We start from the raw sequence: 15416 nt of genomic DNA on the forward strand, positions 1-15416 counted from the left end.
TTTGTACTATTTGTAGATGACACAAATATATTCTACAGTAGTGATGACTATGATGAGCTCATAAATACAGTAAACAGAACTAAACATAGTGAAAAAATGGATGGACACAAATACATTATCTTTGAATATAAATAAAACTAAGATAGTGATGTTTGGGAATCGCAACATAATGTCTGAGCAGAAAATAAGTATTGATGGTACCCAAATTGAAATCGGAAATGAGAATACATTTTTGGGAGTAATAATTGATAGTAAACTATCATGGAAACCTCATGTCAGACACATTAAAACAAAAATCTCCAAAAGCCTCTCAATTATAAACAAAGCAAAACTGTACCTCAATGAAAATGCACTCCGTACTCTATACTGCACGTTGGTACTCCCATACCTTACATACTGTGTTGAAGTATGGGGGAATACTTACCACAACACAATTCATCTTCTGATTATATTACAGAAAAGAGCAGTGCGGATCATTCACAACGTTGGTTATTTAGAACATACTCATAATCTGTTTATGCCATCAAAGTTGCTTGGTTTGTCTTGGAAGACGTTTCGCCGCTCATTCGAGTAGGCTTCATCAGTTCGTGCTCATGGACTTAGATTGGGCAGGTCTGGGTCAGTTGGTGCCAAAACCCCAAATATATATACTCCAAAAAACCTTGAAGGGTCTTCCTGGGCAAGGATGGTTTTGCCCTATCGTAGTGAGAAAACCAACTGTTTTAATGCCAACGAGCAATCCTGACTGTCAAAGCCAACGTGTAAATTCCCCTCGTTAGCACTGAGTTATTGTGTGGCAGAACATACGCTGTGGATCGACTACTACCAGTCCAAAATAGTTTGAATCCCCCACGTATACATTCCATTCAGTGGTAAACAAATGGCATTCTGGTCACTTTCTGTGGCCAGAATGTTTCCAACTCCTGTTAATTGTTGGAGGCTAAATTGCAGACTGTTCAGGGATGGTTTTTCAACCTTGACATAGATGGTACCATCGTACCAAAGGAGTGCTGTTTCTCCCTAAGGTGTAAGTAGACCGCTGAGTCTTGGCCTGAACCTAGCATTGGACTAGACCTGACCAATCGAAGTCTATGAGCATGAACTGATGAAGCCTACTCGGGTGAGCGGCGAAACGTCTTCCGAGACAAACCAAGCAGTCCAGTTGCGAACGATTTGAATGCCCTGAGATGACATCGACATAATGGTTTGAATTTCACAATGCAAGTGAATTCAAAGAATAGGGGAATATTTTAAGCAGATTTATTAAAACTGAGCTTAAAGGCCTACTGAAACCCACTACTACCGACCACGCAGTCTGATAGTTTATATATCAATGATGAAGTCTTAACATTGCAACACATGCCAATACGGCCGGGTTAGCTTACTAAAGTGCAATTTTAAATTTTGCGCAAAATATCCTGCTGAAAACGTCTCGGTATGATGACGCCTGCGCGTGACGTCACGGATTGTAGATGACATTTTGGGACAGCATGGTGGCCAGCTATTAAGTCGTCTGTTTTCATCGCAAAATTCCACAGTATTCTGGACATCTGTGTTGGTGAATCTTTTGCAATTTGTTCAATGAACAATGGAGACAGCAAAGAAGAAAGCTGTAGGTGGGAAGCGGTGTATTGCGGCAGGTGTTGTGCCGGATAACGCACCCCCGCCGTAGAATGCACCCCCTGACTGTTGTGCCGGATAACACAGCCGGTGTTTCATTATTTACATTCCCGAAAGATGACAGTCAAGCTTTACCATTGGCCTGTGGAGAACTGGGACAACAGAGACTCTTACCAGGAGGACTTTGAGTTGGATACGCAGATGCGGTACCGTGAGTATGCATGCAGCTGCGGCTTCCAATATTTGATCACTTGCCCGTACGTGCGTGCCGCTATGTGCATGTCACGTATGTAACTTTGGGGACTTTGGGGAAATATATGTGCTTTATGAACTTTGGGGAGGTGAACAGTACTTTGGGCTGTGGGATTGAGTGTGTTGTGCAGGTGTTTGAGTTGTATTGGGTTATATGGACGGGAGGGGGGAGGTGTTTGTTATGCGGGATTAATTTGTGGCATATTAAATATAAGCCTGGTTGTGTTGTGGCTAATAGAGTTGTGTTTATTTACTGTTAGTCATTCCCAGCTGAATATCAGGTTCCACCCGCCTCTCACAGTATCTTCCCTATCTGAATCGCTCCCACTGCCCTCTAGTCCTTCACTCTCACTTTCCTCATCCACAAATCTTTCATCCTCGCTCAAATTAATGGGGAAATCGTCGCTTTCTCGATCCGAATCGCTCTCGCTGCTGGTGGCCATGATTGTAAACAATGTGAGGAGCTCCACAACCTGTGACGTCACGCGCATATCGTCTGCTACTTCTGGTACAGGCAAGGCTTTTTTTATCAGCGATCAAAAGTTGCGAACTTTATCGTCGATGTTCTCGACTAAATCCTTTCAGCAAAAATATGGCAATATCGCGAAATGATCAAGTATGACACATAGAATGGACCTGCTATCCCTGTTTAAATAAGAAAATCGCATTTCAGTAGGCCTTTAAGTTAAAGACTACAACCTACTAAAAAAAGATGTGTTCCAGACTGGGTGCCTTGGCGAAGTCATGGAAACACCTGCTCCAAATATACCTCAGCACATTTTTGAAATGATCAGTAACAGTGGAGCTGTTTATTGTATAAGAAACCATCCGCTACGATCACTAATGACCGGAATGTCAATTTTAAGGACAAATCCTAAAGGAGAACATTATCACCAGAACTATGTAAGCGTCAATATATACCTTGATGTTGCAGAAAAAAGACCATATATTTTTTTAACCAATTTCCGAACTCTAAATGGGTGAATTTTGGTGAATTAAATGCCTTTCTATTATTCGCTCTCGGAGCGATGACGTCACAACGTGACGTCACATCGGGAAGCAATCCGCCATTTTCTCAAACACGGAGTCAAATCAGCTCTGTTATTTTCCGTTTTTTCGACTATTTTCCGTACCTTGGAGACATCATGCCTCGTCGGTGTGTTGTCGGAGGGTGTAACAACACCAACAGGGACGGATTCAAGTTGCACCAGTGGCCCAAAGATGTGAAAGTGACAAGAAATTGGACGTTTGTTCCGCACACTTTACCAACGAAAGCTATGCTACGACAGAGATGGCAAGAATGTGTGGATATCCTGCGACACTCAAAGTAGATGCATTTCCAACTGGACTGGACAGATCAGCTTTCAGGAAAAGAGAGCGGATGAGGGTATGTCTACAGAATATATTAATTGATGAAAACTGGGCTGTCTGCACTCTCAAAGTGCATGTTGTTGCCAAATGTATTTCATATGCTATAAACCTAGTTCATAGTTGTTAGTTTCCTTTAATGCCAAACAAACACATACCAATCGTTGGTTAGAAGGCGATCGCCAAATTCGTCCTCGCTTTCTCCCGTGTCGCTGGCTGTCGTGTCGTTTTCGTCGGTTTCGCTTGCATACGGTTCAAACCGATATGGCTCAATAGCTTCAGTTTCTTCTTCAATTTGGTTTTCGCTACCTGCCTCCACACTACAACCATCCGTTTCAATACATGCGTAATCTGTTGAATCGCTTAAACCGCTGAAATCCGAGTCTGAATCCGAGCTAATGTCGCTATAGCTTGCTGTTCTATCCGCCATGTTTGTATTGGCATCACTGTGTGACGTCACAGGAAAATGGACGGGTGTATATAACGATGGTTAAAATCAGGCACTTTGAAGCTTTTTTTTAGGGATATTGCGTGATGGGTAAAATTTTGAAAAAAACTTCGAAAAATAAAATAAGCCACTGGGAACTGATTTTTAATGGTTTTAATCCTTCTGAAATTGTGATAATGTTCCCCTCTAACAATTTGCAGAAATAGGTATGCAGCACTGTGGAACAGGGGTTAGTGCTTCTGCCTCACAATACAAAGGTCCTGGGTTCGATCCTGCGCTCGGGATCTTTCTGTGTGGAGTTTGAATGTCCTCCCTGTGACTGCGTGGGTTCCCTCCGGGTACTCCGGCTTCCTCCCACCTCCAAAGACATGCACCTGGGGATAGGTTGATTGGCAAACACTAAATTGGCCCTAGTGTACGAATGTGAGTGTGAATGTTGTCTATCTGTGTTGGCCCTGCGATGAGGTGGCCACTTGTCCAGGGTGTACCCTGCCTTCCGCCCGATTGTAGCTGAGATAGGCTCCAGCGACCCCAAAGGGGATAAGCGGTAAAAAAATGGATGCATGGGTATGCAGAACTTTCCTGAGCTGAATTAAAACCATAGAGTTTACCACAGTTCAATATCTGAGACTACTTTCTCTGCACTTCTCCGTCCTGCAGAGGGCAGCCAGTGCTCACTCTTGTGCAGTCCTAAGGCTGCTTTTGGGAACCTGATATACACAAAACAAGTCTTGTGGTTGTTTGGTGGTTTGCATAAAACCATGGGAATGTTGTTTATATTCAACCGTTGGTGCTCTGCTTTAGACTTCTCTACTGGAATTATTTTAAAGGGCAACTTAATGGCTGTTAACAACCTTGTACTGTGTAATAGTAACTTTTATCTGACGACAGGCTCAAACCTGCTTCAACATTTTGAGCCGCACCCAATGTAGGTGCAGTTTTTGAGACTTGTGTGCAAGTTGATTTCAGCCTTATTTTCCTGTACAAATAATGACTCATGTCCTGATCAAAGCTAAGATGGGTCCTCGTGCGTATTTGGCTTACTGATTTCTCCACACTTCATCCTTTCATTATTACTTCACACTTTGTAGTTCTGGGGTGGGGAAGGGTTGTTTGACCAATGGATGGCATCTGATTCAGCCACTCCCCTCCCCAACACACACTCACCCAAATAAGATGCATGAGAAAACATCCCGCAATGACTCCTCGTGTGTCATTTTTTCCAAGTGCAGACTGGCTCTCGTGTCGAACCAGGGAGGCCATTTTAGTTGTGCTGTGTGCTCTCATGGAAATCCAGAAAATGGAAATATTCCCACAACAGTCAAGCGGGGCTGAGGCCTTGAACGAATGACTCACCCATCCTGTAGATCGCGGCATTACGAGTTGAGCAAATAACTTTTGCGGCTACAACAATGTCGCCGGTCAAGGAGTGTTGTTGGAGGGAAATATGAAATCAACAGTTTTATGGTTTGCCGTCAGGTTTCCTACACAACATCAACTCATTTGAGAGTTAAGCCACAAGAACAATCTGTTGTCTTTGGGCCAAAAGCAACATTTTTTTTTTTTTACTTCCAGCGATACCAGCCTTCATTCTCTGCTGGCCACAGTTTGTTTTTTTCTTCCTCTCTTTGCACATTTTGTCCGCACGAGTGACTGATGGGAGGGTGTGTTTTTTTCCCTTTCTTTCTAACACGAGGTTAGGGCCACTAGCAAAGGAGGCGCACAAAATCTACTTGTAAGGTCTCACCAATCTGTTCCTTATGTGGTTGTTGACTTCAGGCATGGTCTGATAGTACTTGTTCACGTTTGTAAAATCATGCAAGTCGACTTCAGTTTGTATTTTTTTCAACACGAAACCTGAACATGATGAACTACTCAGTGTGTATTCTTCCATCTCAGGCAAATTGGTGTGATAATTGACAAGGTTCCAGTAATTGGAGTGTGTTTTTAGCATATACCGTATTTTCCGCACTATAAGGCGCACCGGATTATTAGCCGCACCTTCAATGAATTACATATTTCATAACTTTGTCCACCAATAAGCCGCCCCGGATTATAAGCCGTGCCTACGCTGCGCTAAAGGGAATGTCAAAAAAACAGTCAGATAGTTCAGTCAAACTTTAATAATATATTGAAAACCAGCGTTCTAACAACTCTGTCCCAAAATGTACGCAAATGTGCAATCACAAACATAGTAAAATTCAAAATGGTGTAGAGCAATAGCAACATAATGTTGCTCGAACGTTAATGTCACAACACACAAAATAAACATAGCGCTCACCTTCTGAAGTTATTCTTCATTCGTAAATCCTTCGAATTCTTCGTCTTCGGTGTCCGAATTGAAAAGTTGCGCAAGCGTGGGATCCAAAAATGGCCGGCTCCGTCTCGTCGAAGTCATCGGATTCAGTGTCGCTGTTGTTGTGCAGCAGTTCTGTGAATCCTGCCTTCCGGAAAGCTCGGACCACAGTTGTGACCGAAATATCTGCCCAGGCATTTACGATCCACTGGCAAATGTTGGCGTATGTCGTCCGGCGCTGTCTGCCCGTCTTAGTGAAGGTGTGTTCGCCTTCGGAGCTGTGTGAAAAAAGCCACCCGGCCTCTTCGCGTAAACTTCCCTTAACCACTCGCTCATCTTTTCTTCATCCATCCATCCCTTCGAGTTAGCTTTTATGATGACGCCGGCTGGAAAGGTCTCTTTTGGCAAGGTCTTCCTTTTGAATATCACCATGGGTGGAAGTTAGCATGGCAAGCTAGAACCACAGTGAAGGATGACTTCTCATTCCCTGTGGTGCGAATATTCACCGTACGTGCTCCCGTTCCACAGTGCGGTTCACAGGAATATCAGTTGCTGTGAAATACGGTAGTAATCCGTGTGCGGATGGAGAGATTGCGTCTTTTTATGAACCGGATCCTTGTCGCTTAGTAGGAGCCATTTTGTGGTCTTTACAGATGTAAACAGGAAATGAAACGTACGGTGATATCCGCGCGTTTTTTCTTCTTCTTCCGGGGGCGGGTGGTTGCTTACAGTAGAAGAAGAAGCGCTTCCTGTTCTATGGGGGCGGGTGCTTTCCTTGGCGGTTGCTTGCGTAGAAGAAGAAGCGCTTCCTGTTCTACCGGGAAAAAAGATGGCGGCTGTTTACCGAAGTTGCGGGATCGAAACTTTATGAAAATGAATCGTAATAAAGCGCACCGGGTTATAAGGCGCACTGTCAGCTTTTGAGAAAAATTGTGGTTTTTAGGTGCGCCTTATAGTGCGGAAAATACGGTAATAAATACATTACTGGTAACTATAGCTGTGTGGCATTAATGCTGATAGCATTTTGACAACTACAAAACCCAAACCCAGTGTAGTTGGCACGTTGTGTAAATGGTCAATAAAAGCAGAATACAATGATTTGCAAATTCTTTTCAACTTATATTCAATTGAATAGACTGCAAAGACAAGATACTTAACGTTCAAACTGGTAAACTTTTGTCATTTTTTGCAAATATTAGCTGCTTTGGAATTTGATACCTGCAACATGTTTCAAAAAAGCTGGCACAAGTGGCATAAAAGACTGAGAAAGTTGAGGGATGCTCGTCAAACACTTATTTGGAACATCCCACAGGTGAGCAGGCTAATTGGGAACAGGTGGGTGCCATGATTGGGTATAAAAGCAGCTTCCATGAAATGCTCAGTCATTCACAAACAAGGGTGGAGCGAGGGTCACCACTTTGTCAACAAATGCGTGAGCAAATTGTCGAACAGTATAAGAGCAACATTTCTCAACGAGCTATTGCAAGGAATTACGGTCCGTAATATCATCAAAAGGATCAGAGAATCTGGAGAAATCACTGCACGTAAGTGGCAATGCCCGTGACCTTCGATCCCTCAGGCGGCACTGCATCCAAAAGTGACATCAGTGTGTAAAGGATATCACCACGTGGGCTCAGGGACACTTCAGAAAACCACTGTGAGTAACTACAGTTGTTTGCTACATCTGTAAGTGCAAGTTAAATGGCTTTTGCTTTGCATAGTAGAGTTTTATCAACAACACCCAGAAACGCCGCTGGCTTCGCTGGGCTCGAGTTCATCTGAGATGGACTGATGCAAAGCGGAAAAGTGTTCTGTGGTCTGACGAGTCCACATTTCAAATTGTTTTTGGAAACTGGACGTCGTGTCCTCTGGAACAAAGAGGAAAATAACCATCTGTGATGGTATGGGGGTGTATTAGTGCCCAAGGCATGGGTAACTTACACATCTGTGAAGGCACCATTAATGCTGAAAGGTACATACGGGTTTTGGAGCAACATATATTGCCTTCCAAGCAACGTTATCATGGACGCCCCTGCTTATTTCAGCAAGACAATGCCAAGCCACGTGTTACAACAGTGTGGCTTCGTAGTAAAAGAGTGTGGGTACTAGACTGGCCTGCCTGTAGTCCAGACCTGTCCCCCATTGAAAATGTGTGGCACAATATGAAGCCTCAAATACCACAACGGAGACCCCGGACTGTTGAACAACTTAAGCTGTACATCAAGCAAGAATGGGAAAGAATTCCACCTGAAAAGGTTAAAAAATGTGTTTCCTCAGTTCCCAAACGTTTACTGAGTGTTGTTAAAAGGAAAGGCCATGAAACACAGTGGTAAAAATGCCCCTGTGACAACTTTTTTGCAATGTGTTGCTGCCATTAAATTCTATGTTAATGATTATTTAAAGTTTCTTAGAACATTGAATATCTTGTCTTTGCAGTCTATTCAATTGAATATAAGTTGAAAAGGATTTGCAAATCATTGTATTCTGCTTTTATTTACCATTTACACAACGTGCCAACTTCACTGGTTTTGTAATTAACATTTGAGATATTCAACAACAACATGTATTTTAAAGTAGAGATTTTACCCCCCTTTATCCCAATCATTTTTAAAATATCAAATATACAGAAAAAAAATGTGACCTTACTTTTTGGCCTTCCCATGGCCTGCAGAGAATGTCAATGATGCAACTTCGACAATCATGTGACTTCTAGAATAATCAAATTGGGCTTAGTACATTTTATAAGGGCCACAAAGCAATTATGGATGAAGTCAGAGGGCCGAAGGTAACTTATGACAGGCTCGTTACACACATTTTTTTTGGCTAACTTTTTTTTTAAAGTTGTAAGTCAAGGTGACAGGCAGATATTTAATTATTCATATTTGATAATCCCAGAAAAATGCTCCGAAATATCGTGTCGAGATTAGATAATATATAGGTTTAGAACACAGGTGTCCAACTCAAGGCCCGGGGGCCAGATGTGGCCTGCGACATCATTTTATCTGGCCCGCAAACACCTGGAAATATTTTCTCACTAAATGTAATATATTTTGACAGAAAAAAATATGTACTGCTTGAAATTGCATGCCTTTTAAACTTTTAATAGTATCCATTAATGCAACAAATATTACAGTATATTATACTTTTTTGTCTAAATAAAAATAAATACTTAAATATCTGCTTGACTTATGATTTTACTGCAAACTACCCATCAAATTAATAAAAATAATACATTTTGGGGTGTTCTTTACAGCATATTACTGTAAATTGAAAAACAAAAAATGTGCGTTAAAATTCTGTTTTACTATAAAATCTCGTTTTTAACGGTGTGTTATTGTAAATGGAAAAAACGATACATTTGTTTTCACGGTAGAAAAACTGGCCGCTAAGTTGCCAGAATAAAAAAAGGAACTTGTACTGTTTTTCCATTCACAATATAATGTTGTAAAAAACAATGTCAATTTAATAGTGAAATTCTGGCAACTAAGCTGCCAGCTTTTTACATAAAAAACAAAACAGTGGTACTGTTTTTATATTTACTGTAAAATGTAAGAAATAAAAAATATATATTTTACAGTAACATTTTGTAAATGTAAAGTTGTTACTGTAAAATCAACAGTCTACTTAAAAAATATATATAATTAATAATGAAATCCAGAGGCAAATTCATACATTATTCACTGTTACAAGCGTGGCCCTGTGATGGTAGCCATAATGTGGCCCTCAATGAAAACCAGTTTGACACCTCTGATTTAGAAGATATGCAAATGCTTGCAGTACATTTTTTTATGTCAAAATTAAAAGAACAAAGTTTTAGTCAAAAAGTGCAATGTTGACGCACATTATTTCGAGCCTAAAATGACGTGGCGGGCCAGATTTAGCCCGTGGGCCTTGAGTTTGACGCGTGTGTGTTAGGGCAATGGGCCTGAGTGAAAATCCAAGGACATAACTAGCGTGTACATATTAACGTATTTTTTTTAGGAAAATAAAGGAGTAAAACAGGATTTTTCTTAAAATTATTTTATTTAGACAAATCCCAAAACCAGTGAAGTTGGCACATTGGGTAAATGGTAAATAAAAACAGAATACAATGCAAATCCTTTTCAACTTATATTCAATTGAATAGACTGCAAAGACAAGATATTTAACGTTCGAAGTGGAAAATTAAATTTCTTGCAAATATTAGCTCATTTGGAATTTGAGGCCTGCAGCATGATTCAAAAAAGCTGGCACAAGTGACAAAAAAGACTGAGAAAGTTGAGGAATGCTCATCAAACACTTATTTGAAACATCCCACAGGTGAGCAGGCTAATTGGGAACAGGTGGGCGCCATGATTGGGTATAAAAGCAGCTTCTATGAAATGCTCAGTCATTCACAAACAAGGATGGGGCGAGGGTCACCACTTTGTGAACAAATGCGTGAGCAAATTGTCCAACAGTTTAAGAACAACATTTCTCAACCAGCTATTGCAAGGAATTTAGGGATTTCACCATCTACGGTCTGTGATATCATCAAAAGGTTCAGAGAATCTGGAGAAATTACTGCACGTAAGCGATGCTATTACGGACCTTGGATCCCTCAGGCGGTACTGCATCAAAAAGCGACATCAGTGTGTAAAGGATATCACCACATGGGCTCAGGAACATTACAGAAAACCACTGTCAGTAACTACAGTTGGTAGCTGCATCTGTAAATGCAAGTTAAAACTACTTTGCAAAGCAAAAGGCATTTATCAACAACACCCAGAAACTCCGCCGGGTTCTCTGGGCCCCGAGCTCTTCTAAGATGGACTGATGTGGAAAAGTGTTCTGTGGTTTGACGAGTCCACATTTCAAATTGATTTTGGAAACTGTGGACGTTTTGTCCTACGGGCCAAAGAAGAAAAGAACCTCCCCGGAATGTTATAGGCGCAAAGTGTAAAAGCCAGCATCTGTGATGGTATGGGGGTGTATTAGTGCCCAAGAAATGGGTAACTTACACATCTGTGAAGGCACCATTAATGCTGAAAGGTACATACAGGTTTTGGAGCAACATATGTTGCCATCCAAGAACGTTATCATGGACGCCCCTGCTTATTTCAGCAAGAGAATACCAAGTCATGTGTGGCTTCGTAGTAAAAGAGTGCGGGTACTAGACTGGCCTGCCTGTAGTCCAGACCTGTCTCCCATTGAAAATGTGTGGCACAATATGAAGCCTAAAATACCACAACAGAGACCCCCGGACTGTTGAACAACTTAAGCTGTACATCAAGCAAGAATGAGAAAGAATTCCTCCTGAAAAGCTTAAAAAATGTGTCTCCTCGTTTACTGAGGGTTATTAAAAGGAAAGGCCATGTAACACAGTGGTAAAAATGCCCCTGTGACAACTTTTTTGCAATGTAATGCTGCCATTAAATTATAAGTTAAAGATTATTTGCAAAAAAAAAAAAAAAAAGTTTCTCAGTTGGATCATGAAATATCTTGTCTTTGCAGTCTATTCAATTAAATATAAGTTTAAAAAGATTTGCAAATCATTGTATTCTGTTTTTATTTACCATTTACACAACGTGCCAACTTCACTGCTTTTGGGTTTTGTGTGTTAGTTAAAGTAATACAGACTGTATTTTTTTTTCCTGGACAGTTTTTCCCCCCTTCCCCTGCACATTTTGTCCACAGGAGTGAGTGATGGGAGTGTTTTTCTCTTTCTTTCTAAAACGAGTTGCAGTGCAGGACACTCGCAAAGGAGGCACACAAAGTCTACTTGTAGCGTCTCACCAATCAGTTCTTTATGTGGTTGTTGACTTCAGGCATGGTCCAATACTACAAACCCCGTTTCCATATGAGTTGGGAAATTGTGTTAGATGTAAATATAAATGGAATACAATGATTTCCAAATCCTTTTCAACCCATATTCAGTTGAATGCACTACAAAGACAAGATATTTGATTCAAACTCATACATTTTTATTTTTTTTGAAAATAATAATTAACTTAGAATTTCATGGCTTCAACACATGCCAAAGTAGTTGGGAAAGGGCATGTTCACCACTGTGTTACATGGCCTTTCCTTTTAACAACACTCAGTAAACGTTTGGGAACTGAGGAGACACATTTTTTTAAGCTTCTCAGGTGGAATTCTTTCCCATTCTTGCTTGATGTACAGCTTAAGTTGTTCAACAGTCCGGGGGTCTTCGTTTTGGTATTTTAGGCTTCATAATGCGCCACACATTTTCAATGGGAGACAGGTCTGGACTACAGGCAGGCCAGTCTAGTACCCGCACTCTTTTACTGTGAAGCCACGGTGATGTAACACATGGCTTGGCATTGTCTTGCTGAAATAAGCAGGGGCGTCCATGGTAACGTTGCTTGGATGGCAACATATGTTGCTCCAAAACCTGTATGTATACACCCCCATACCATCACAGATGCTGGCTTTTCAACTTTGCGCCTATAACAATCCGGATGGTTCTTTTCCTCTTTGGTCCGGAGGACACGACATCCACAGTTTCCAAAAACAATTTGAAATATGGACTCGTCAGACCACAGAACACTTTTCCACTTTGTATCAGTCCATCTTAGATGAGCTCAGGCCCAGCGAAGCCGACGGCGTTTCTGAGTGTTGTTGATAAATGGTTTTTGCCTTGCATAGGAGAGTTTTAACTTGCACTTACAGATGTAGCGACCAACTGTAGTTACTGACAGTGGGTTTCTGAAGTGTTCCTGAACCCATGTGGTGATATCCTTTACACACTGATGTCGCTTGTTGATGCAGTACAGCCTGAGGGATGGAAGGTCACGGGCTTAGCTGCTTACGTGCAGTGATTTCTCCAGATTCTCTGAACCCTTTGATGATATTACGGACCGTAGATGGTGAAATCCCTAAATTCCTTGCAATAGCTGGTTGAAAAAGGTTTTTCTTAAACTGTTCAACAATTAGCTCACGCATTTGTTGACAAAGTGGTGACCCTCGCCCCATCCTTGCACCCACCTGTTCCCAATTAGCCTGCACACCTGTGGGATGTTCCAAATAAGTGTTTGATGAGCATTCCTCAACTTTATCAGTATTTATTGCCACCTTTCCCAACTTCTTTGTCACGTGTTGCTGGCATCAAATTCTAAAGTTAATGATTATTTGCAAAAATAAAAAATGTTTATGAGTTTGAACATCAAATTTGTTGTCTTTGTAGCATATTCAACTGAATATGGGTTGAAAAGGATTTGCAAATCATTGTATTCCGTTTATATTTACATCTAACACAATTTCCCAACTCATATGGAAACGGGGTTTGTACTTGTTCACATTTGTAAAATAATGCAAATCAACTCAAGTTTCTGTCTTGAGATAAGTCAGGAGAGACAATATTTATACTGTGCGGCCACCGGTCAGGAACATTTTCAGACATAGATATGAATGAGTACATAGACAACACGGGTCTTTGAGCCGCAAGTTTATGGCGACCGGGGGGAAAATGTCTGAAACTTCTGTGGTTTTAGAAGGCAAGACAATTAAAACAAGGATTATTTGATCACTGAGCAGTCAGCTACAGTTCTCACATATCTCTGCTTCCATATGTAGATATCTATGCTGTGCGCACTAACATCCAAAAACCGGAAATGGTGCGGTAACCAAAGGAGGAGCATATTGATAATTAAATATAATACATTTACAATATACAAACCCCAAAACCAGTGAAGTTGGCACGTTGTGTAAATGGTCAATAAAAACAGAATACAATGATTTGCAAATTCTTTTCAACTTATATTCAATTGAATAGACTGCAAAGAAACTCCTCGGTGGCAAGGCCCCGGGGGTGGATGAGATCCGCCCGGAGTTCCTTAAGGCTCTGGATGCTGTAGGGCTGTCTTGGTTGACAAGACTCTGCAGCATCGCGTGGACATCGGGGGCGGTACCTCTGGATTGGCAGACCGGGGTGGTGGTTCCTCTCTTTAAAAAGGGGAACCGGAGGGTGTGTTCTAACTATCGTGGGATCACACTCCTCAGCCTTCCCGGTAAGGTCTATTCAGGTGTACTGGAGAGGAGGCTACGCCGGATAGTCGAACCTCGGATTCAGGAGGAACAGTGTGGTTTTCGTCCTGGTCGTGGAACTGTGGACCAACTCTATACTCTCGGCAGGGTCCTTGAGGGTGCATGGGAGTTTGCCCAACCAGTCTACATGTGCTTTGTGGACTTGGGAGAAGGCATTCGACCGTGTCCCTCGGGAAGTCCTGTGGGGAGTGCTCAGAGAGTATGGGGTTTCGGACTGTCTGATTGTGGAGGTCCGCTCCCTGTATGATCAGTGTCAGAGCTTGGTTCGCATTGCCGGCAGTAAGTCGGACACGTTTCCGGTGAGGGTTGGACTCCGCCAAGGCTGCCCTTTGTCACCGATTCTGTTCATAACTTTTATGGACAGAATTTCTAGGCGCAGTCAAGGCGTTGAGGGGATCCGGTTTGGTGGCTGCAGGATTAGGTCTCTGCTTTTTGCAGATGATTTGGTCCTGATGGCTTCATCTGGCCAGGATCTTCAGCTCTCACTGGATCGGTTCGCAGCTGAGTGTGAAGCGACTGGGATGAGAATCAGCACCTCCAAGTCCGAGTCCATGGTTCTCGCCCGGAAAAGGGTGGAGTGCCATCTCCGGGTTGGGGAGGAGATCTTGCCCCAAGTGGAGGAGTTCAAGTACCTCGGAGTCTTGTTCACGAGTGAGGGAAGAGTGGATTGTGAGATCGACAGGCGGATCGGTGCGGCGTCTTCAGTAATGCGGACGCTGTATCGATCCGTTGTGGTGAAGAAGGAGCTGAGCCGGAAGGCAAAGCTCTCAATTTACCGGTCGATCTACGTTCCCATCCTCACCTATGGTCATGAGCTTTGGGTTATGACCGAAAGGACAAGATCACGGGTACAAGCGGCCGAAATGAGTTTCCTCCGCCGGGTGGCGGGGCTCTCCCTTAGAGATAGGGTGAGAAGCTCTGTCATCCGGGGGGAGCTCAAAGTAAAGCCGCTGCTCCTCCGCATCGAGAGGAGCCAGATGAGGTGGTTCGGGCATCTGGTCAGGATGCCACCCGAGCGCCTCCCTAGGGAGGTGTTTAGGGCACGTCCGACCGGTAGGAGGCCACGAGGAAGACCCAGGACACGTTGGGAAGACTATCTCTCCCGGCTGGCCTGGGAACGCCTCGGGATCCCCCGGGAGGAGCTGGACGAAGTGGCTGGGGAGAGGGAAGTCTGGGCTTCCCTGCTTAGGCTGCTGCCCCCGCGACCCGACCTCGGATAAGCGGAAGAAGATGGATGGATGAAGACTGCAAAGACAAGATATTTAAAGGCCTACTGAAACCCACTACTACCGACCACGCAGTCTGATAGTTTATATATCAATGATGAAATCTTAACATTGCAACACATGCCAATACGGCCGGGTGAGCTTACTAAAGTGCAATTTTAAATTTTGCACGAAATATCCT

This window comes from Nerophis lumbriciformis, linkage group LG36 (genome assembly GCF_033978685.3).
Source record: "Nerophis lumbriciformis linkage group LG36, RoL_Nlum_v2.1, whole genome shotgun sequence".
Lineage (NCBI taxonomy): Eukaryota > Metazoa > Chordata > Actinopteri > Syngnathiformes > Syngnathidae > Nerophis > Nerophis lumbriciformis.